We start from the raw sequence: 22,627 nt of genomic DNA, 5'->3' as shown, positions 1-22,627 counted from the left end.
GAGTCAAGAGTAGTTTTGTAATTACTTGGGTTGGCCATACACAAAGACACATAAATTCATGTTAAACATGAGACCTTTTTTTTTCTTCTTCTTTTTTTTTTTTTTTTTTTTTTTTTTTTTTTTTTTTTGGTGGGTAGTATGTTAAAATGAGACTAGGTACAAAACCTATTATGTGTAAAATATAAAAATGCAATGATTGAGCCAACCCCAAAAAATAGGCACCATTGTAAGGATCAACATGTATTATAGATTTTGCTTAGCTAATCCATCATCATGGCTGATTTGCCAAATGCAATATCCCATAAAATAATTGCATTCATTGAAAGGATACAAGATCACCAAAAAAATAATTTAGTCAAATTGATATAATATTAAATTAGAAAAGAAAAAAAAAAATTGGGTGCAAACACAAAGAAAATAAAAGAAAGAACAATACATGAAAATTAATAAGGTTTACCAGATGGGATGTTAATTGGAATTCAAGAAGCTTTTCATTTCCATGACGCCTAAGACCTGAACGATAGAGAATTCCACCAAACCATGTTCGGGATCCAACCATAGCACTGTTAGTATATAAGCAAATTAAACGGAAAAACTTATCTCAATGTTATGTAGACCAATTGACAATTGCCGCGTCGTGGTAAACCACTAACCTAAAAGACGATTCCGCGCTACTCCGGTGCAGTAGACATCAAGCGGTCGCCCTCCAGGATAAGCACAGTGCCTTGTGTGCACTCACAAACCCGACTGGAACCAGAATACTTGCCCAAAAACCAAGGGGATAAATTTAGAGAGGGTAAAAGATAGCTGATTTTTGTATGTCTTATGGAAGCAAAAAAACATGAATATATGTATGTATGTTTTAAGAGGTTGGAGCATAGCTTATAAAGCATAGGAAGGTGTGAAACGGAAGCAAGCAATAATGGGTAAAACCATCGGCCATTAAAGGCATAAATGCCATACTTAATCAACATTAACTAACCATTAAAAGAGCTAATAAAAGGGTAATTCAAGGGAGCATAATTACCGGCTATTAAGAGCAATCTCAACAGCCACACACAATTAATCATTAATGTGACTTTCTTTGTTTAACATCAAGAACTTCCAACAAGCACTAGCTAGAACCACTATATATAGACATTAATAACAAATCTGTGTATAGTCATTCCGGGTCCACGCATGTTGAAGATAGTTGTTATAAAATTGATAGAACCTAAAATGGATGTAAAAAAAAAAAAAATGTTATAATATAATTAAAGCCAAAAAAATTGTATCAATACAATTTGGACACAAGAATAATAACACATTAACACCATTAAATTGTTTGTCATTAAAATACTATGTACCTCTTTCTCATCAATTTCGAGATGATATCACGTTCTTCCTTTATTTTCTTTTAAAAGCAATACACTTTTTTGATACACTTTTTAGAAGTTGATTAAATTAGATAAATGAGCAAGAAAGATGAAAATTCAGTCCTACACCAAAAATAGGCAACAAAAGTGAGTGCACAACACAAAGGCTAAATATTTAGTTAATATATTAATTAATAAAAGAATAATCATGGACAACAATGGTTAATTTAAAATAAAATTCTACACAAAAATGTTACAAAAAAAAAAAAAAAAAATTACATATAATGTTTTGACTGGGTATAATTAATCTTATGAATATGGGTATGATATACCTTAATTTGTAAATTGAAAAGCAAGAAGGAATGCATTGAGAGTTTATTAGAATTTTTATCCCAAATGAAAAGGTAAGAAGGTAATTCAAATTAACATGGTAAATATGTACTACGTTTTTATGAATACATTTTTTTTTTTTTGACAAAGATATATAACTACATTCTTAGTTATAAAGATTTCAAAGTATATAATCATTTGCAAAATTACGTCTCATTCTTATTTCAATGTCTTATTTACCCACCAAATAACGGTGAGAGACAAAACAATGAAGAGTTTTGAAGAGAAGATTGTCTATCTACTTTTTGATAGAAATTTTAGAAACATTCTTCAATTTGAACATAAAGTTTGTGAAGAGAGATGCCAAATTTTACAACTTATATAAAATAAATAAATGAAAGCTGCATTTGTATAAACGAAAAACTTAATTACCTTTTATTGTAGAATTTTTGTAGTAATTGAATAAAGGGAAAAAAAAAATATTGAAAATGGAGGTGGTGAAAAATTTGAAATGGTTAAGGGAAAGAAAAAGATGAAACGCGTTGTGGAAGGTTGTGAAGGTGAATTTAGAGGAACTTAAAATTGGCATTTTTGATTAGTGGTGGTGAGGAAAAAGGAAAGAGAGGAAGGCAACGCAGACTATTATCAACAATATTAGGAAAATCTATTAAACAAGTATATTAATCACTTGGTAATTTTTTTTTCCTTTCTTTGTGAAAACTATGAGCGTAGAGCATTTTTAATCAATCAACTAGTGTTTGGCCCGGACGTTGCTCCGGGTGTTACTTTGAGTAATTTTATCATTATTATTATTAAAGAGCTAGAAAGAATTTTTTTATTGTTGAAAATTATAATATTACAATAACAATAATAAATAGTTTTGAATAATTTTGCTTTTATTTCTAATATGTATTTATATATTTATGTGGGCAACATTAGCTTATAGCTTGGATGGTAATAAGTTGGTCTTCATTTAATGAGGTCTTGTGTTCAAACCTTATTAGATGCATTTTTGGTTAACCATCACATGAAACAAAAATGTGCTAAAAGTACACGTGGCATATTGAATGATGACGTGACATTATGCTGGTGCAAGAATGAGATACACGTGGCACATTGACATTTTTAGGAACGCTTTTTAATATTTAAATATAGATAATCAACAATCTATCTATATATCTATCTATATCAATAATCAATAACATAGTTCTAAAACAGACACCAAGAATGACACGTGTCACTTCTTGGTGTTGTTTTTTTCCCTCCAAAACTGTTTTTCTTTATTTTTATTTTTAATTCACTTCCCTTAAAAAAAAAAAATCACTTTTTATATACCTGTGATTCACTCCTTTAAAAAATATTTACCAAATTATATAATTGTAATATTCACTTCCTAAAAAAATATTCACATGTTTTTCGTATCTTTTATTTTATAAAATATTATTTTATATTTTTTACTTTTTGATTCAAAACTCAATTCTGGATATAAATTAAGATTCAAACTTTTTCAATTTCATTTAAAAATACGAGGATTATTTTTTGGTAGATTTTGAATAAACATTATAGTTCGTTATAAAATTTTGTAAAAACCGTGTGTGGCATGGGACTTAATCTAGTACTATACTAAAACAGAGTACACTAGCTCCAAAGTTGACACGTGTCCCTGTTTTAGTTTTCTGTTTTTTTATATTTTATTTTTTTAATTTATTTTTTAATTTTTTTTATTGAGTTGTCTATTGTTAGAATGTATATCATTGTCAAGATTCTATTGATTGCATATTATAAAATAATTTCATAATATATAAAATCTGATATATTTTACACATGAATATTGAATAGTTTAATTAAGTTTCTATTATAGTTTATTAAAGATATAATTGACTATATATTAAAGGTAGATTATCACTTAAATACACTAATTTTATAAATTATTTTATTTATAAAATATACTACGTAATATACTACCTTCACTTTAACCTTAGGAATTGTAAATGCATAGAACCCGGGAAAGCGAGGGTAGTATTAAGTAGCAAATTAATTTTGTAGAAGATGTTGAATAATATTTTTATAATTTAATTATAGTAAATAATTTTTTATACTACATACATAATCCTAAGAAATAAATTTTTTGTTTTTATTCTTGTATAGAACATAATATAATGTATACGTATTGAATATGTATATTATCACTCATCTATCACTCAAGTATACTATTCCTATATACTACCTCCGAATTGTATTATATGCAACTTTGGAAATTTTTATATCTCACAAATAATCACAAACTATTGGGTGCGGGTACCCGCACCCAAGTGTTTATGCGGCCAGAAGGTAGCGACATAGAGGAATTGTTCCTCCATTTCAGATTCAACCTTAAACCTCCATTCCCTGCTAACTCCAACACCAGAAACTAACAATTTCAACCCCCATTTCAGATTCAAAATCCCAAAAAAATAAAAATAAAAATCAAATAAATTAAATTGAAGGTCGGCCTTTTTTGAGGAAACGATTGATTCGATTGACGGGAAATTGAATGTCGGCTTTGACGGACGACCTTCTTACGGTCATCGTCGCGACGACCACCGACACCTAGAGGTGCTGCGATTTTGTGAACGTTGTTGGTCGTGGGTTGGGCGACAATTGAGAATCAGCGGTGGTGGTTTGATGGTGGTGGCTTAATTGAGGTGGCTTGGTGGGAGCTAGTTGTATTGTGGTTGTTTTCAGGGAGGGGGCTCTTGTTTTCGCTGCTGGTGGCTGGGTGAGGGTGGTTAAGGCTGCTTTGGTGGGTTTGATGGTTCGATGAACGGCAGCTGGTGTTCCGTGGTTGGTGGTGCGGTAGGTGTGGTGGAGGAGAGGGAAGATGAGAAGGAGATGGAAAGAGAAGTGATATATCCAATTTATATAGTGTTTTACCCCCGTCCCATGGTCATAATTAGTGGTGTTTTTGGCTCTTTAGAGCCATTTTTATTACTAATTTGTGTTTTCTAGTGTTTGCGTAGTTTTAGTTGTATTTTACAGGAAATTGCACTTTTGGAGCATTTTCCCGGGTTTTTATGGATCAACTACGGAAGCTAGAAGGACACGGCCACTCTTGAAGCCCAGGATCGGTGAGAGCCGATGATTAAGGGCTCGGTATGAGATACCGGGGCTATTGGATCGATTAATCAAGACCCGATGAGGAAACTTAGATTGCGCCGAGGAATTTAGCCCAATTGAAATCCAAGCCTCGAAGAAGAAGACCGGGCCCGATCGGGCAAGCATACGCCCGATCGGGCGGCTGCGTGCATAAAGACCCTCAAGGAAGAGGTGCGCCCGACCGGGTGAGCGTAAGCTCGATCGGGCGCGGCACACCAGCAGTGGGAAAGGCAAAAAAGGCGGTCCCGATCGGGCGCGTGTTTTTCTCAGAGCTGATTAGATTAGTTTTAATTTTTGTTTTGAGGAATGTTTAAGTACGAATTATGTACGTAATTTTGGATTACCTTCTTCTTTAGATTTTCTCTCTCTACTTAGGATATCTCTCTCTCTTAAATTCTCTCTCAACTTTTGTTCTTAATTACTTTCATTAATCTAGATTTCTTTTGGTAACAATTTCTTCTCTTTTAATTTCAGCTATTTTATTTATTTCTTTGATTATGCTTTGCTTTATTTATTTGATTAGTTTGGTTATGATGATTCTTGAGTAGTTTTATTTCTAGGGTTTATGGGGATCTAATAAATGATATGAAGGAGTAATTTTGTGATTGTTAATTATCAATGCTTGGTTAATTTCCTATTGATTGATTTAATGCTATGCAATTAGGTTTGACCAGATTTAATTGTATGAGTTTAGCAATATTAATTCGAGATTCGACAGATGAGAATTGATGTTTAGGCTTAGTTTCAATAAGCGGACTAATTTATAAATGGTTAAGTCGAGATTCGACAGATGAGATTTAATACTAGTAAATTAACTCTGTGATTATAATACGTAGCGAAAGTCCTTTATAATCTGATTGATCAATGCTTGATGATTGCTTATTATGATTTGCCCTGGAATATTGTTTATTAGTGAACCTATGCCCTAGGTCTTTTAATATTTGATTTTTCCCCTACTTTATTTCTTTCGACCTTATTCTTCATAGTATAGAATTTATTCCCAAAAATATTGGTTACTTAGATAATTTAGATTATAATAATTAATTAGGAGTAGAAAGACTTGTTTCCCTGTGGAGTTCGACCCTACTTCCTTATCTACTTTAGTTAGAGGACTTAAGTATTTACTTTTGATTAGGGAATACGACTTTACCCTGTCAAGAAGCCATTGAAGGAACGAAGCAGGAAGTTTGGAGGAGAGAGAAAAAGAGGAAAATGGGGAGAATGATGAATGAGAATCTTTAATATCATGATTTTGCCATTTTTTGATAGTTGGTTAATATCTTTAAAGTGTTTGGATGATATGATTTTATAAAGAAGAGTGAGAAGTAGAGAAAAAGTGAGAAGGAAATAAAAATATATTGTATATTTTAATAATATTAGCCAACAAAGGATACATATCAGCTAATTAATGTCTGATATCAGTCAACATGACACGAGGAAAATGTAGGTCGTTCTCTACCCTTTCCTTGAGCCAAAGAAAATTTATAAACACTCGACCAACCTAATATGAGTATATGGTAAGTCAAGGGTCGAACCCAAGGGAATGAGTAGGTGCAAGCTATAGCCTAGGTCAAGCTACTTCGAAGATCGTGGGAAGATGCGGTTGGTAACTAAGGTATCGAGAAAACTAGATAAATCAAGAAATTCAATATACTAAACACTAGGGATATAGGTTCCACATGCAAGCTCAATGATTATGCTAGTTGAAGGATCACTCAATCAATTCAAACATTGCAAAGGACAAATAATAGTTGCAATCAAAGGAATTCAAGAGCTATCTCCTATAAGCCAAGCTAGGGTTCACTATGAATGGCTAACTAGGAAAATCACAATCAAATTCAATCAATTAAAGCAATTCTCAAATCAAGGGTTCATGTCATTGAAATTTGCAATGCAATCTAGATTAATCTTATAGGTTGATCACTCCTAGTCTAATTAATCACATGCACAACTATGTCAACCAATTTAATTGCACCATTCAAATCAATTTAGCATCATCAACTAGCAAAAATCATCAATCAAGCATGCTTCCCCTTCTCCCTAGCAACTAATCTACTCACTAAACATGGTGAAGTTAAGAAACAAAACAAATTCAATCAAATTCATATTCATTTAAAGCTTAATCAAAAGAAAATCAATCAATCAACAAATTCTAAAGCAAGGAATGTAATCTCAATCAAAATCCAAGAAACTAGAAGGAATTGCATTAAAAGTAAATCAAGGGAAAGAAATCTTACAAACATTCATTGAATTGAAGAAGGAATTTCAAGATCAAATTGAAATCTAAGATCAAATTCAAGTATAAACAACTAAATCTTAAGCTTCTCTCTCTACTATTTCTGGAAAAATTCTCTCTCTAGTACAAAGTTAAGTTGTCCTAAAAAAAAAGACAAAAGCTATAAATAAGAAAAATCGAGCAAAGGGGCCGCATAGGCCGTGCTCACGCACAGACTAGCCGCGCGCGCATACAGCTGGGTCTGCGCGCACGCACCCCTGTGCCGCGCGCGCGCACGCACCCCTATGCCGCGGGCGCCACCCTCTGCGGTGCACTAGGCCTTGGCTCCTTCGCTTTCTTGATCAAATTCCGCGCTCCCGAGCATCCCCATCATCAGTGCACTCGAGATGATGCCCGCGAACAAGGCAGTCCCAAAATGAGCAAATTGACTTGATTATTCACCTACAAAACACAAATAAAACAAAGAGAGAAAACATAACAAAGTAAAACTAAAACTAAAATTATGAATTATCAACTAAAAATATGAAAAACTCGTAAAAACCAACCGAGAACTAAAGTGAATTATAAAAAATGGAAAATCAAATAAAACTAAGAGAATTATATGAAAATGATGAAAGAAAATAAAGAAAATGAACCTAAATCTTATTCTTTTGAGCGCCATAAACGACGCTCATCAAATTCCCCTAAGCTAAAATTTTGCTCATCCTCGAGCAAAACAAAATCAAACCCAAGGGAATATGATGACACTACTCAAGTAAAGCAAGAAACAAGAAAATTAGAGAAGATGAGAATATACACTAACTCACTTTCGTAGGAATCACGGTCAATTTTAGCAACTAAAGATAAGCCATTTAAACCTCTAGATCTCTCTAGAGGACGAGTGATGCTCTCGTAAAGGTTTCCAAAGAGGTTAACCTATAACTCTTTTTATTAAAAAGGAGGCAAAGTAAAAAGAAAAGAAAAGAAAAAGTTTAAAACCTTGAAAGAAAAGAAATACTTATACAAAGGCCTTTTGCACATGATCAAGGCACGAAGGATATCAAGCTTTCTAAAACAACAATGGTAAGCACGTTCTAAGATATCGAGGGTTGATTGAAACATAGGGTATGCTAAGCGTAGAGAACTAATGAGGCGCAATCCACTTTCATCCCAACCAATCTAACCGCGTTCTCCCTAATGGCTTCAAATCTTCCCTTAGTAAGCGTCTCTATGGTTCCACGAAGGAATCGGAAAAGAATAGAATTTGAGGGTTCTCGACATCTCGACCTTGCATCCTTTTTCTTTAGGCTTTAACTCATATGCCCTCCCTTGGTGAATGGCTCAACCACTAGGTCGAAAGGACTTTCCCAAAGGTTGTAACGTAAGGGCAAAAGGTTAGGGGTAGGCTTAAAATTTAGAATTTGGAGGTACACTTAAATTATGAAGCAAAGGTTAGCCACACCTTGACACCAAAACCAAGAAGTCACCAAACAAAAACATACTAATACCCCCAAGCTTATTCAAAGCTATATCCACAAACATATATACACAAAGCGTAAACGCTTCTCCCCCAAGCTAAAAGGAAGCATTGTCCTCAATGCGAGAAAAGGGAAAAGAATCACATCAAACTGTTTTTTTTGAATTTTTTCATTTTCTCTCTTTTTTATGTAATTTTCATTATATCAAAGCAATTGTCCTCGCCTCTTTTAACTTTGGACGACTTTTTCGATTTTGCATTTATTATGTCCTTGCCTTTTCTAACTTTGGATGGCTTTTTCGATTTTATTCATTTGCCATTATTCAGAATATATACAAAAGACGAGTTTGCATACAAATAAAACCAATTTTCACCTCTATTGACCACAAACCCCAAAAGCATGACCATTTGCTTCACAAAAAGCAATAATGGAACAAAAAGAAACAAAAGGTTCAAAGTTCTAAAGATGTGGCTTGAAAAGAAGGGGAATGGCTCAAATGGTTAGCAAGATGGCAAATGTAAACCCAATGAACTAAAAAGAAAGAAGAAAATCCTAGAAATGAAAAATTACCACCCCGAAAAATGGCCTTTGTCCTTCCTAGTTGGTTCGGTCTCGTGTTTGAGAATTATGAGTCAAGATTCAAGATTAGGGATGCAAAAGTAGAGGATCCATGCCGCACAAACAAAAATGATGAAGGCTTGAAAAAGAGAAATCCTCACACAGTTGTAGCAAAAACTTACTAAAGGTTTCAAATCCACCAAAGGAAGCAACTCCGTCTTACCACAAACCAAAAGAATCCGGCTTCAAGGCCGCAAAAGGTCTAAACCGCTACCTTAGCATACCTTATCCTAGAGTCAACCAAAGATACTCTCAAACCGTGCAAACCATTGTATTTAGGAAGAAAAGTAGCCAATGTGCAAGTTCAGGTGGTACTAAGTCCAAAGTAAAAGCAAAAAGATGAAGAAATAAAAGCAATGCCTAAAAAAAACATTTTATTCATATTCACAAAAACAAGTTTTGTTTTGTTGGTTTTTTTTTTTTAATTTTATTTTTTTATTTATAATATTTTTTTTTACAAGAAAAGAAAGGGACTAAAAACAAAATAAAGAGAACAAGGGATAAAAAGAAAATAAAAGAATAAGAAAAAGAGAAAAGGAAAACATGAAGGAAGAAGAAAACAAAAGAAAAAGAAAAAGAAAAAGAAAAAGAAGAAAAGTAAAATGAAATGAAAAATAGAAATGTAAAGGAGAAGTAGAAAGCAATAAGGAAGTAATGCTAACACACATAAATCCCAATCAACAAACAAGTGAACATTCAGCCATAACGCCAATGTTCCCAAACACACTAGGGTGTTAAAAAGCAAACAACCTAGAACCATTCAACTTCTCCTAGAACTAATCCTAGACTAAACAACGAAGAAAAGAAAAAGAAAAGAAATAGAAAGATCTCACCGGGCGCCAAAGCTATTGCACATTAAACAAGGCGAAAGAGCACCTTTATGAATCCTCGAAATCCAAAACATAAGCAATAGAGCAAGGTGAGAAATAAAAAAAAAAGCTATATACAAAGAAAATTGTTAGTAACTTCAATACAAAAGAAAAGAAGAAAATAGAAAACTAAATGTAGGAAAATAAAGAAAAAGCAAGTAATAGTAGCAGCAAGGGTCAAAATCATCAAATTAAAATAGTATCAGGAGATAAGAAATCAGACAGTCAGCAGCAGGAATCATCATAACAAAGACACAGAGAAACTCAGCGGACAGTGATCAGAAAAACAAGCAACAAACCAAAAACCGGGCAGAGAAATCAGCAGAAATACAGCAGCATCATCATAAAACCAAACAACACAGAGATCAATACCAGAAGCATAGGAGACCAGGAATGAACTACAAAAGCAGGGGGGGATATGGTGAAGCACAGAAACAAATGCAGAAAGCACCCCCAAGCTTAGACTGGACTACCCCCCTAACTCTAAACCTGAAGACATATAGGCAACCGAGAAACATCATATAAAGCACATAAGAAGGGGGCGGGGGGGGGGGGGGGAGCCATGGTAGTATCACTCCGCACTATGATAAGGGGTAGAATGAGAACTCCCCTCAACGGTCTTCATCACATGACTAGAGCTAGCCATCTCGCTCACGTCCATGGGAGCCTTACCCCTTAACCTACCATTCCTCCTAGCTCTATCATCCTCAAAATAATGAGACCAATCATCTAAGACCGGCTCACCTGACCTACCCCACAACCCAAAAGTCTCAGGGTCCGGAAAGGGAGAAGGATTAGCCGGATCATATGCATAATCACAACCACCGGGCCGCCGATAGTCGTAAGTGGCCGGGGTGGTGCCCATGATAGAACTAGGGTGAACATGAGGGCCCTCCTAATAAGGGTAGCAAGGCCGAGGACCAATGGTAGGATCAAAAGGTTCCCACTGAGGAATAGGTCCTTGTTGGACAGGGAGATACGGGTAATTCACATAGGGCTCGATTTTCCCCCTCCGAACATGCAAATCGTACAATTGATTTGTATGATAGTCATAACTAAGATTAGGGGTTTGCATAGAAGGCATAGAATATAACACATTAGCTATAGAATCAAGCCTAGCATGAATGGTTGACAAATCAAAAGTAGAAAGAGTAGGAGAAGGGGAAGGAATAGGTGTACCTTCCGGTTCAACTGTGGGAATAGTTTGAACATTCGATGAGAAAGCATTGGTCGAGCGGCCTCTTGTATGATTCGTCCTACGTCGAATAGAAGGGTCAATATCTCGCATCGGAGGCCTCCAAGATAAGGAATCTTTCTCTCTTGGTCGGGTAGTTGCCTCTTTGCATGGGATTAAGAACCATTCTTTAACCCGAGAAACTTTCCAAATGAAGACATCATCCTTTCTAGTACGATCGAGGAACTTTTGGTTCACAAGGGCGGAGATGTTGAGGAAATGAGAAGAAGATTTTTCTCGAGGATCAATAATTGGGGGAAGCTCATTTAACAAAGTCTTATAGTCGTCATTGATGCAAAGAGCTAGGATAGAAATCATCCCTCCCAATTGGATGCTCCTCGATAGGCTAACTCCATCACGGATATCCAAGAGTCGATTGATAAAGTGCTCTGTGAAATCTACTAACTCAATCTCAAAGTCATTTTGGTCGGCTATCCACAACCAACAAAGCTCCTCTCGAGAGATAGCTCCCAAAGATTCCTTGGAGAAAAGAGCGTAAGTGAGGAGACGGTTGAAATACCGCATAGCCGGATGAATCATGGAGGCGGTCTTGGAATTTTGAGGCTCATACTTGCCTTCCTCCGAGATACTTCTCCACCAACGTTGCTCATTATATCCATGATCATCTGCCATTCTACCATGCGCCGGATAGATACAATGATCCGCGTCCTCGGCCATGGAAACTTGAAGTATGAACATAGTTGAGAATTCGTCAATGAGTGATCATGATTGAAAAGTTGGAAAGTCAAAATTCTTGAGGAATCGTCACCCGGTTCTCGGACTACTTCAAGAGAGGAAAGAAATTCATAGGTCACCCTATCATAAGTAGGGGCGCTCAAATCCAAGAACTCTAAAAGATCAAGGCCCTTTTCAAGAAGCCGAACGTCCTCATCTATGCCAAGAAACTTGGTTGTTGCTTGATCGTAAAATCTTGTTGGTCTTAGCTTTCTCTTGGATAGACTCTTGAAACGATCCCAATGTAATTCTTTAGAAAATTCAATGCTGTATGTGTCTTCTACCTCGGGTGGAGGAGGAACAACATGCCTAGGCTTGCTTGAACTTGATCTTGCCCGCTTCTTGTGACGGATTGGAGCCATCTACAAGAAGGAAAACAACTCGTGAGAAAATCTTACATTTGTCATATTTCAATAATAAGCATAAGTAATTGCTCAAGAATCAAGCACAAAAGCAATTATCTCAAAATAGAAACAAGTAAGAGACCAAATCATGAGATGGCTACATATGAACAAAATGCCATTAATATAGAATCATGAATTTGAAGCAAGTAAGCATGGATTAAAGGCAAAAATGAACATAAGAGACCAAATCATGAATCAAATTGAGCAAAATAACTCAAACATTGAATTATCAAAGCAATAAAACCATCATAAAGAATACCCATGAGAGGGAAAATGACCAACAATGGTGAATCAAGAAATCAAGCAAGGTATACAAAATCATCATGAAAAAGCTTCAATTTATCATCCAATAACATCATTCAACACAAATTACAAGCTAAAAGGACCAACAGTGGAGTTCTACCATGAAAGCAAAAACATGGTTTCAAGCTTGAACAACGAGGAGAAGATGACTATAAAATAAGAAATTATACCTCAATGAAGCCTTGAATTACTTGTAAATTGCCAAAAATGAAGATTTAAGAACAAATAGAACATCCAAAGACAAGTCCCAAACCTCAACACAAATCCTCAAAATTTCAAAAAAGAAACCCCAAAATTTTCGAAATTTGGGTTCGAAAACTGGAATTTTTTTTGTTAAAATTCGAAAATGAGATGAGATTTAATGTAATTTGATGTTCAAATGAAAATATAAGAGGAGAAATTGATATGATTTTGCAAGAGAAATAATAGGGTTTGATGAGAGAATGAAGGAGGGAAAAATGGGCAAAAGTCGGGGAGAGAGAAAGGAGAAATAAGGTTGGTGCACTTTGGGGTAATAAGGGGGGTGCTGAATGCACTGGCGGCTGGCGATGCTGCGTGCGCGCAGGCGACAGTGCGTGCACACCTGGCGACAGCAGGGGGGTTAAAAAACAGGCCAAAAATTGCTGCCTACCTGGTGCGTGCGCGCAGCCAGGAGGTGCGTGCGCACGAGGTAGGGGCTGGGGTTATTCAAAAAACAGGCCAAAATGCTGACCCTTGTGGTGCGCGCGCGCAGGGGTGGGGTGCGTGCGCACCAAGGGGGTACGGGGATGGTTCAAAAATCGTCAAATTTTGTCAAAGTTAGTGAAAATTTTCTGACCCCTTTGGTGCGCGCGCGCAACCTATGGTGCGCGTGCACCAAGCAAGAATATTTCGGCCTTGAATATACTCTCGTGTTTGCATAATGAGATATTTGAAAGTGCATTCGAAAAAGAGTAGAAAATCAATAAAAATGCAAACATGAGAGTATATGACCCCAACAAGCTTTCCACCTAAACTTAACCAAACCTCGAGAAAGCTTGAAATAACACCAAAATTGTTGGAAATTTTTCTCCGAACCAATCTCATGGTACCTAAAATCAAGAAAAAAAACAAAAATAAAGAGAAATAAGAAAAATCTCAAGGATAAAAGAAATATAGAAAAATGTAAAATCAAAAGAAAAAGGTTAGAAAACCGGGTTGCCTCCCGGGTAGCGCTTGTTTAACGTCATAGCTCGACGTCCTCCACCAATTAAGGTGGTTGTCGGAAAAGCAATGAGTGAACAAGGCCAACAAAAGCACTGTCGAAATACTTCTTGAGACGATGGCCATTGACCTTAAATGGAGACGAAGAATCCATCATTGAGACCTCTACAACACCACTTGGAAAAACATTCTTGACCAAATAGGGACTGCTCCATCTTGACATGAGCTTTCCGGGAAACAACTTCATTTTTGAATTGTAGAGAAGAACCTTATCGCCAACACAAAAATCTTTCTTCTCAATAAGCTTGTCATGTGTTTCCTTGGAACGAGCTTTATACACACTAGAACAATCATAAGCATCAAACCGAAGCTCCTCTATCTCATGAAGATCTAACAACCTTTTCTCCCCCGCACTTGCCAAGTCAAAATTTATCTTCTTGATTGCCCACAAAGCACGGTGTTCAATTTCAACCGAGAGATGGCATGACTTGCCGTAGACTAGGCGATATGGAGTGGTACCTATGGGGGTCTTAAAAGCCGTTCGATAGGCCCAAAGAGCATCATCCAACTTATCCGACCAATCCTTTCGATTTCTCGCAACCGTCTTTTCAAGGATAAGTTTGATTTGACGGTTAGAGACTTCCACTTGGCCGCTCGATTGGGGATGATATGGGAGGCCGAATCTTTGATGGACCCCATGCTTTCTCAACATCTTTTGAAAGGCATGGTGAATAAAATGAGAACCGTTGTCGCTTATCACCGCCTTTGGTACCCCAAATCTGGGAAAGATTATCTTCTTAAACAACTTCATAACCACCTTGTGGTCATTAGTTGGGGAGGCAATGGCCTCAACCCACTTAGACACGTAATCGACCGCCACAAGAATATATTGATTTCCGAAAGATGAGGGGAATGGTCCCATAAAATCAATACCCCACACATCAAACACTTCCAAGTCAAGTATGGGTTGTTGAGGCATTTCATTTCTCTTGGAGATGTTCCCAACTCTTTGACATCGGTCACATGTCTTGACAAAGCCCCATGAGTCCTTAAAGAGATGTGGCCACCATAATCCGCGTTGAAAGACCTTAGTCGCAGTCTTAGAGACACCCATATGGCCCCCGCTTGGATCCGAATGGCACATTTTCAAAACACTAGGCACTTATTCGTTTGGCACACAACGTCTAAGTAAGCCATCGACCCCACACTTGTATAAGATGGGATCATCCCACACATAATGCCTTGCCTCTCTCTTAAGCTTCTTTCTTTGATTCTTAGAAAAGGAAGGAGGAAACTCCCCACAAGCAAGAAAGTTGACTAAATTGGCAAACCATGGGAGCTCCTTTGCTTCAATACCATACAAGAAATCATCAAGCATCCTATCCTCAATTGGAGAACCATCATCATGAGTTTGAGAATCTTCTAAACGAGAAAGATGATCCGCCACAACATTTTCCGCTCCTCTTTTATCCCTAATCTCAATGTCAAAGGTTTGGAGCTCAAGAACCCACCGAATCAACCTTGGCTTGGACTCTTTCTTGGCAAAAAGATGCTTGAGAGCCGCATGATCCGTGAAGACAATGGTTTTGGAACCCAATAGATAACAAAAGAACTTCTCAAAAGCATGAACTATAGGCAAGAATTCCTTCTCCGTTGTAGTGTAATTCCATTGAGCTCCATTTAGAGTCTTTGACATATAATAGATCACATGAAGTTTCTTGTCCACTCTTTGACCCAAGACACCTCCTATTACCGAATCACTTGCATCACACATCAACTCAAATGGTAAATCCCATCTTGGAGCTTGAACAATAGGAGTAGAGATTAGAGCTTTCTTCAACTTATTGAATGCCTCCAAACACTTATCATCAAACACAAACTCAACATCTTTTTGAAGAAGATCATGAAGGGGCTTTGCAATGAGCGAGAAATCCTTGATGAATCTTCTATAAAACCCGGCATGCCCTAAGAAAGATCTCACTCCCTTTACGTTCACTGGAGGTGGAAGCTTTTCAATGACTTCAATTTTAGCTTTATCCACCTCTATCCCCTTGTGAGAGATCTTGTGGCCAAGGACTATGCCTTCCTCCACCATGAAGTGACATTTCTCTTAATTTAAGACCAAGTTCACCTTCTCACACCTTGCAAGACATTTTTCAAGGTTTTCAAGGCATGCCTCAAATAAAACACCTCCTACGAAGAAGTCGTCCATAAAAACCTCCATCTCCTCTTCCAACATATCTCCAAATATACTCATCATGCATCTTTGAAATGTCGCGGGAGCATTGCAAAGGCCGAATGACATTCTCCTATAAGCAAATGTACCATATGGACAAGTGAAGGTTGTTTTCTCTTGGTCATCCGGGTGGATAGGGATTTGGAAAAATCCCGAATAACCATCAAGAAAACAATAGAACTTGTGCCTTGTTAGTCTTTCAAGCATTTGATCAATAAAAGGAAGGGCGAAATGATCTTTCTTTGTTGATGTGTTTAGACGTCTATAGTCTATACACATCCTCCATCCCGTGACCGTCCTCGTCGGAATGAGCTCACCTTTCTCATTCTCAATGACGGTCATACCTCCATTCTTTGGGACAACGTGAACGGGAGAAACCCACCTAGAACTAGAAATGGGGAATATGATTCCCGCATCCAAAAGTTTGGTGATCTCCTTTTTCACTACCTCTCCTATTTGGGAGTGTAGCTTTCGTTTCCTTTCAATAGAAGGTAAAGCACCCTCCTTAAGAGTTATGTGATGTGTACATAAAACGGGGCTTATACCTTTGAGGTCATCAATGGTATAACCCAAAGCACTTCGGTGCTTTTTCAAAACAGCACACAACTTTTGAGCTTGATGCTCACTCAAAGAAGAGCTAACAAGCACGGGAAAAGTGGAGTTGGGTCCCAAAAATTCATACCTAAGGTGTGATGGAAGAGCTTTGAGCTCAACCATTGGAGCACCTGTACCTTCCTTTGATGTTGCCACTTGCAACGCTTCTTGGCTATAAATGCTCAAACACATTTTCTCTTCAACATCCTCAAAGCTTCCATTGAGCAAATCTTCATACAAACCCATCTCCTTGTTTGGAGTACCTATCTTTTCCTTATTCAACAAAACATTCTCAAGAGCATCGTTAGAAGTGAGCAATTGCTCATGCATAGAAGACACAACATGATCGAGAGAATCAATTAACATACAATTTTCTAAAGAAGAACTTGGATACTGCATGCTATCATTCAAATCAAATTCTATCACTTCATCCCCTACTTTGAGCAAAATTTTAGCACTTTTCACATCTATCAAAGCACCCGAGTAGCAGGAATGGTCTCCCTAGTATGATGGGAATATTAGCATCTTCATCCATCTCAAGCACAACAAAATCCACCTGAATAACAAATTTCCCAACCCTCAAAGGAACATCCTCTACCTTACCCTTAGGAAACTTAATTGACCTATCGGCCAATTGCAAAGTGATGTTAGTAGGTAAGAGTTCCCCTAGCTCAAGTCTTTGGTACACCGAGTATGGCATAAGGCTAACACTAGCTCCTAGGTCACACAAGGCATTCTCAATTTGCATTTTATAAATGGCACAAGGGATGGAAAAGTTTCCGGGGTCTTTTAGCTTAGGTGACATCTTGTTCATTATGATAGCACTACAATTCTCAGTCAAGTTCACCGTCTCTACACCATCACATGTCCTCCTACCACTCAAAATGTCTTTGAGGAATTTTGCGTAGTTGGGCATTTGGGTGACAACTTCGGTAAATGATAGAGAAAGGTGAAGTTGCTTAAGCATGTCAATAAATCTTCCAAATTGTTCATCTAACTTGTGTCTCATGAATTTTTGTGGATAAGGAAGCTTGGGTTTCACAATCTCTTTCTCCACTCTCACCTCACTAGGCTTCTTAATCTCAATCTCACTCAAAGATGCACCATCTCTCTCATCTTCAACCAAAACCCCTTTTGTGCTCTCTTTGGTCTCACTCTTCCTAGGCAAACTCTCCTTAAGAATCCTACCACTCCTTGTGACAATAGCATTAACCAGTCTCTTAGGATCTAGGCCTTGGGAAGGTAAAGAAGGACTAGCATGGTCTTTAAAAGCATTAGCAAGTTGAGAAATTTGATTTTCAAGCATCTTATTATGAGTCATCATTTCATTAAATTTCTTATCACTTACGGTCATGTAATTGTTCAACAACTTTGTTTGATTTCCAATGATTTCTTCCGAATTTGTTCTATGTGAAGAAGAAGAGGATTGAAGATAGGAATTATCATTTTGGGCCTTTGGAGCAAATCCGGGTGGAGGGCCTCTTTGGGCATTGTTTTGAAAATTGCCTCTACCTTGATTGTTCCAATTACCCCTACTTTGATTTTGACCATAACCTTGATTATGGTTACCACTACCTTGATTATGATTCCCATAACCTTGGTTTGGATTACCATAATTTTGGTTTTGATTTTGGCTACTATAACCTTGATTGTTATAGTTACCTCGAGAACCTTGGTTCCTATAACCACCACCTTGGTTCCTATAACCACCACCTTGGTTATAGTTGTCAAAATTGCCATGATTGTTGTAATTCCTATTCCATTGGCCTCTTTAATTCTCAAACCTAGAATCATGATTATTTGACACATAGTTCACATGTTCATTCACATTTTCATCTTGATCATCACAAACATCCATACATGCATGAGGGCAACTAGAAACATCATGATTATATGACCCACAATCATCACAAAACAAGCATCCACTAGGCATGTTACTAGAAGAAGGAAGGGGTTGAGAATTAGAAGACGTACCTCTCCCCTTATATTGGGAGGGAAGACTTGAAACTTGCATTGGTAGGTAGCACTTTCCAACTTTGCCTTGATAGCAGACATCTCCTTCCCCAAGTTTGTCATTTGAGAGGATAGATTGTTGATTGCATTTAGATGATCAACTGAGTACACCAAAGAGCTACTCTTGCTAGTTGACTCTCTTTCTCCATCTTACCAATATCTATAATACCTCACTACGTCTTCAATTATGTCCACCACTTCCTCTTCCGTTTTGTTCATGATAGGACCTCTGGCTCCTCCATCTAAGCATGATTTTCCTTGAGGGCTAAGGCATCCATAGAAGATTTGAATGATTTGATAGGTTGGAATTCCGTGATGAGGACATTCTCTTTGATACTCCTTGTATCTCTCCCATGCTTCATAGAGGCTCTCACTTGGCTTTTACTTGAAACCTTGAATCAAAGCTCTAGCCTCCACCGTTTTCTTTTGAGGATAGAAACGGGATAGAAATTCCTTGGTGACTTCGTCCCATGTCCTTAGAGAATTCGGCTTAACATCCTTGTCTAGCCATTCCAAAGCACGCCCTATGAGAGAAAAGGGAAAGAGCTTGAGGAAGATGAATTCTTGGGAAATTCCGTTCACCTTGATATTATTGCAATATTTCTCGAACTCCTTGAGATGGTTTAGTGGGATTTCATGCTTGGCCCCACTAAATTGTCGCCTCTCTATCAAAGTGATCATTGCCGGTCTTATTTCAAAATCATTTGCCGGTGTTGTAGGCGGAGCAATCCCACTCTCAAATCTATATGCACCGGGAATCCCCAATTCTTTTAATGCCACTCTCGGATTTTCTCCCATTCTTGCTTGTTCTTCTTGTTGTGGCTCTTCTTCACTTGAAATGCTAGGGCTCAAAGATCGTCTAGCACCCCTCAACCTTGCAATAGTTCTCTCAATTTCCGGATCAAATGACACTAGTGAATGATCACGTGCTCTATGCATAAAATCTCAAAAGAAATGGTTAGTAGCACGGCTACAAATGTAGCCTAAAAGAAAATCTTTTTGTATTTTCAATTAATGGTGAAATAGACTCAACAACTATAACAAAGCACCAATATCATTCCCCGGCAACGGCGCCATTTTTGACACGAGGAAAATGTAGGTCGTTCTCTACCTTTTCCTAGAGCCAAAGAAAATTTATAAACACTCGACCAACCTAATACGAGTATATGGTAAGTCAAGGGTCGAACCCTAGGGAATGAGTAGGTGTAAGCTATAGCCTAGGTCAAGCTACTTCGAAGATCGTGGGAAGATGCGGTTGGTAACTAAGGCATCGAGAAAACTAGATAAATCAAGAAATTCAATATACTAAACACTAGGGATACAGGTTCCACATACAAGATCAATGATTATGCTAGTTGAAGGATCACTCAATCAATTCAAACATTGCAAAGGACAAAAAATAGTTGCAATCAAAGGAATTCAAGGGCTATCTCCTATAAGCCAAGCTAGGGTTCACTATGAATGGCTAACTAGGAAAATCACAATCAAATTCAATCAATTAAAGCAATTCTCAAATCAAGGGTTCATGTCATTGAAATTTGCAATGCAATCTAGATTAATCTTATAGGTTGATCACTCCTAGTCTAATTAATCACATGCACAACTATGTCAACCAATTTAATTGCACCATTCAAATCAATTTAGCATCATCAACTAGCAAAAATCATCAATCAAGCATGCTTCCCCTTCTCCCTAGCAACTAATCTACTCACTAAACATGGTGAAGTTAAGAAACAAAACAATTCAATCAAATTCATATTCATTTAAAGCTTAATCAAAAGAAAATCAATCATTCAACAAATTCTAAAGCAAGGAATGTAATCTCAATCAAAATCCAAGAAACTAGAAGGAATTGCATTAAAAGTAAATCAAGGGAAAGAAATCTTACAAACATTCATTGAATTGAAGAAGGAATTTCAAGATCAAATTGAAATCTAAGATCAAATTCAAGTACAAACAAGTAAATCTTAAGCTTCTCTCTCTACTATTTCTGGAAAAATTCTCTCTCTAGTACAAAGTTAAGTTGTCCTAAAAAAAAAAGTCAAAAGCTATAAATAAGAAAAATCGAGCGAAGGGGCCGCACAGGCCGTGCACACGCATAGACCAGCCGCACATGCGTACAGTTGGGTCTGCGCACACGCACTCCTGTGCCGTGCGCGCACCCCTGTGCGGTGCACTAGGCCTTGGCTCCTTCGCTTGCTTGATCAAATTCCGCGCTCCCGAGCATCCTAATCATCAGTGCACTCGAGATGATGCCCGCGAACAAGGTAGTCCCAAAATGAGCAAGTTGATTTGATTATTCACCTACAAAACACAAATAAAACAAAGAGAGAAAGCAAAACAAAGTAAAACTAAAACTAAAATTATGAATTATCAACTAAAAATATGAAAAACTCGTAAAAACCAATCGAGAACTAAAGTGAATTATAAATAATGAAAAATCAAATAAAACTAAGAGAATTATATGAAAATGATGAAAGAAAATAAATAAAATGAATGTAAATCTTATTCTTTTGAGCGCCATAAACGACGCTCATCACAAGATTAGGGACATATCAGTCATTAATAAAAATGTATCAGCCAAAAAAAGATAAATATCCGCCAACAAGAGGAATATATGAGCCAATGAAAGGTATGTATCAGCCAAGAGACAGAACATGTCAACCAACTAAGGAAGCATATCAGCCAACAAAAGGATGATATCAGCAAACAAAAGCAACATGTAAGCCAACAAAATAAACATATCAGCCAACAAAATAAAATATATAAGCCAACAATTAAAATATACATATAAGCCAACAGAATAAATATATCAGTCAACTAAAGATATATATAAGCCAAGTGATGTCAATCAACAAAAATAATATATTAGCCAACACAAAAATAATATATTAGTCAACACAAAAATTATATCAGCGAACACATGAAACATATAAGCAAACAAAAATTAAAACAAAAAATATATATCAGCTAACAAAATTAATATATTAGCCAACAAAAAAATCATATCAGCCAACAAATAAAACATATCAGCTAACACATGAAACATATAAGCCAATAAGTAAAACATATCAGCCAAACTATCCACACGCAATACGCTCTCCACAAATAATACCCCAAATTTGCATATAATGCGATCAAGAGGTAGTATTTTATAATATTTGATATTCTATCTTTTTCATAAAATATAATATATTATTAAGTAAAATATTATTAATAGATATGGAGTGATTAATGTAATTTATAGAAAATATATATTTATCCTATATTTTACCTCTCTCTATATAAAATCTATTTATTAAAAATCTCTTACAGTTTGGTAAAAGATTAACAAGTGATATTTTTTCCTATAATGATAGTCAATAATATATTATGAATAGCTATTAACTTTGGCGGAAATTGATCTCCTTTAATAATATTCCATGTTGGTTCTAAAAATAACAAAAAAATTATGGATAGCTACTGTAGACACTTGATTGTGTCTCCCCAAAAACCAAACCCAGTGATGAGTACCTTTCACATCATTGTTATCGAGTAAAGTGAAATGTCGATGAGCCTCGTGAATTTCTCTTTTTCTAATCGTTTTAAAAATGTTTTAAACCAAAATATTCATTTCGTGTCTTTAAAAATCATTCATTACGGGTCCTTTTTTATGAAAACGTCTAATCCAGTTAACATGGTCCGTAATCTGGGTCCAATAATTGTATAGATGGATAGGGCTTGAAAAGAGCTTTCCAACGATATATTAATAGCCCAAATCCGAGTTATAACGAGTAATAGTTAATGCCTACACCCCATTGTAGGTAGGGATACCTACACCCCCGTCCTTACTCAACTCCCAATTAAAGTACTACGTAATCTTTGTTTTACAAAAAATTATACTCATCATCACAATTGTTATCCTCTAAAAAACTTCATCCTATCAT

The 22,627-nt window shown here is 36.6% G+C and overlaps 1 non-coding gene and 1 pseudogene across 1 annotated transcript; one reads left to right on the top strand and one right to left on the bottom strand.

Annotated features, from left to right (window-relative positions):
• The window catches only part of LOC145588738 (uncharacterized), a 70,175-nt pseudogene that overhangs the window by 19,320 nt on the left and 28,228 nt on the right, over positions 1-22,627 (bottom strand).
• LOC145590238 (small nucleolar RNA R71) lies at positions 19,009-19,114 on the top strand. The gene has a single exon (XR_014101877.1). It is a non-coding gene; the product is annotated as a small nucleolar RNA R71 (small nucleolar RNA).

The sequence above is a fragment of the Chenopodium album genome, chromosome 17, assembly GCF_948465745.1.
Source record: "Chenopodium album chromosome 17, dcCheAlbu1.1, whole genome shotgun sequence".
NCBI classification, from domain to species: Eukaryota; Viridiplantae; Streptophyta; class Magnoliopsida; order Caryophyllales; family Amaranthaceae; genus Chenopodium; species Chenopodium album.
The sequence above is the reverse complement of the archived record's forward strand: the minus strand, read 5'-3'. Positions and strand labels throughout refer to the sequence as shown.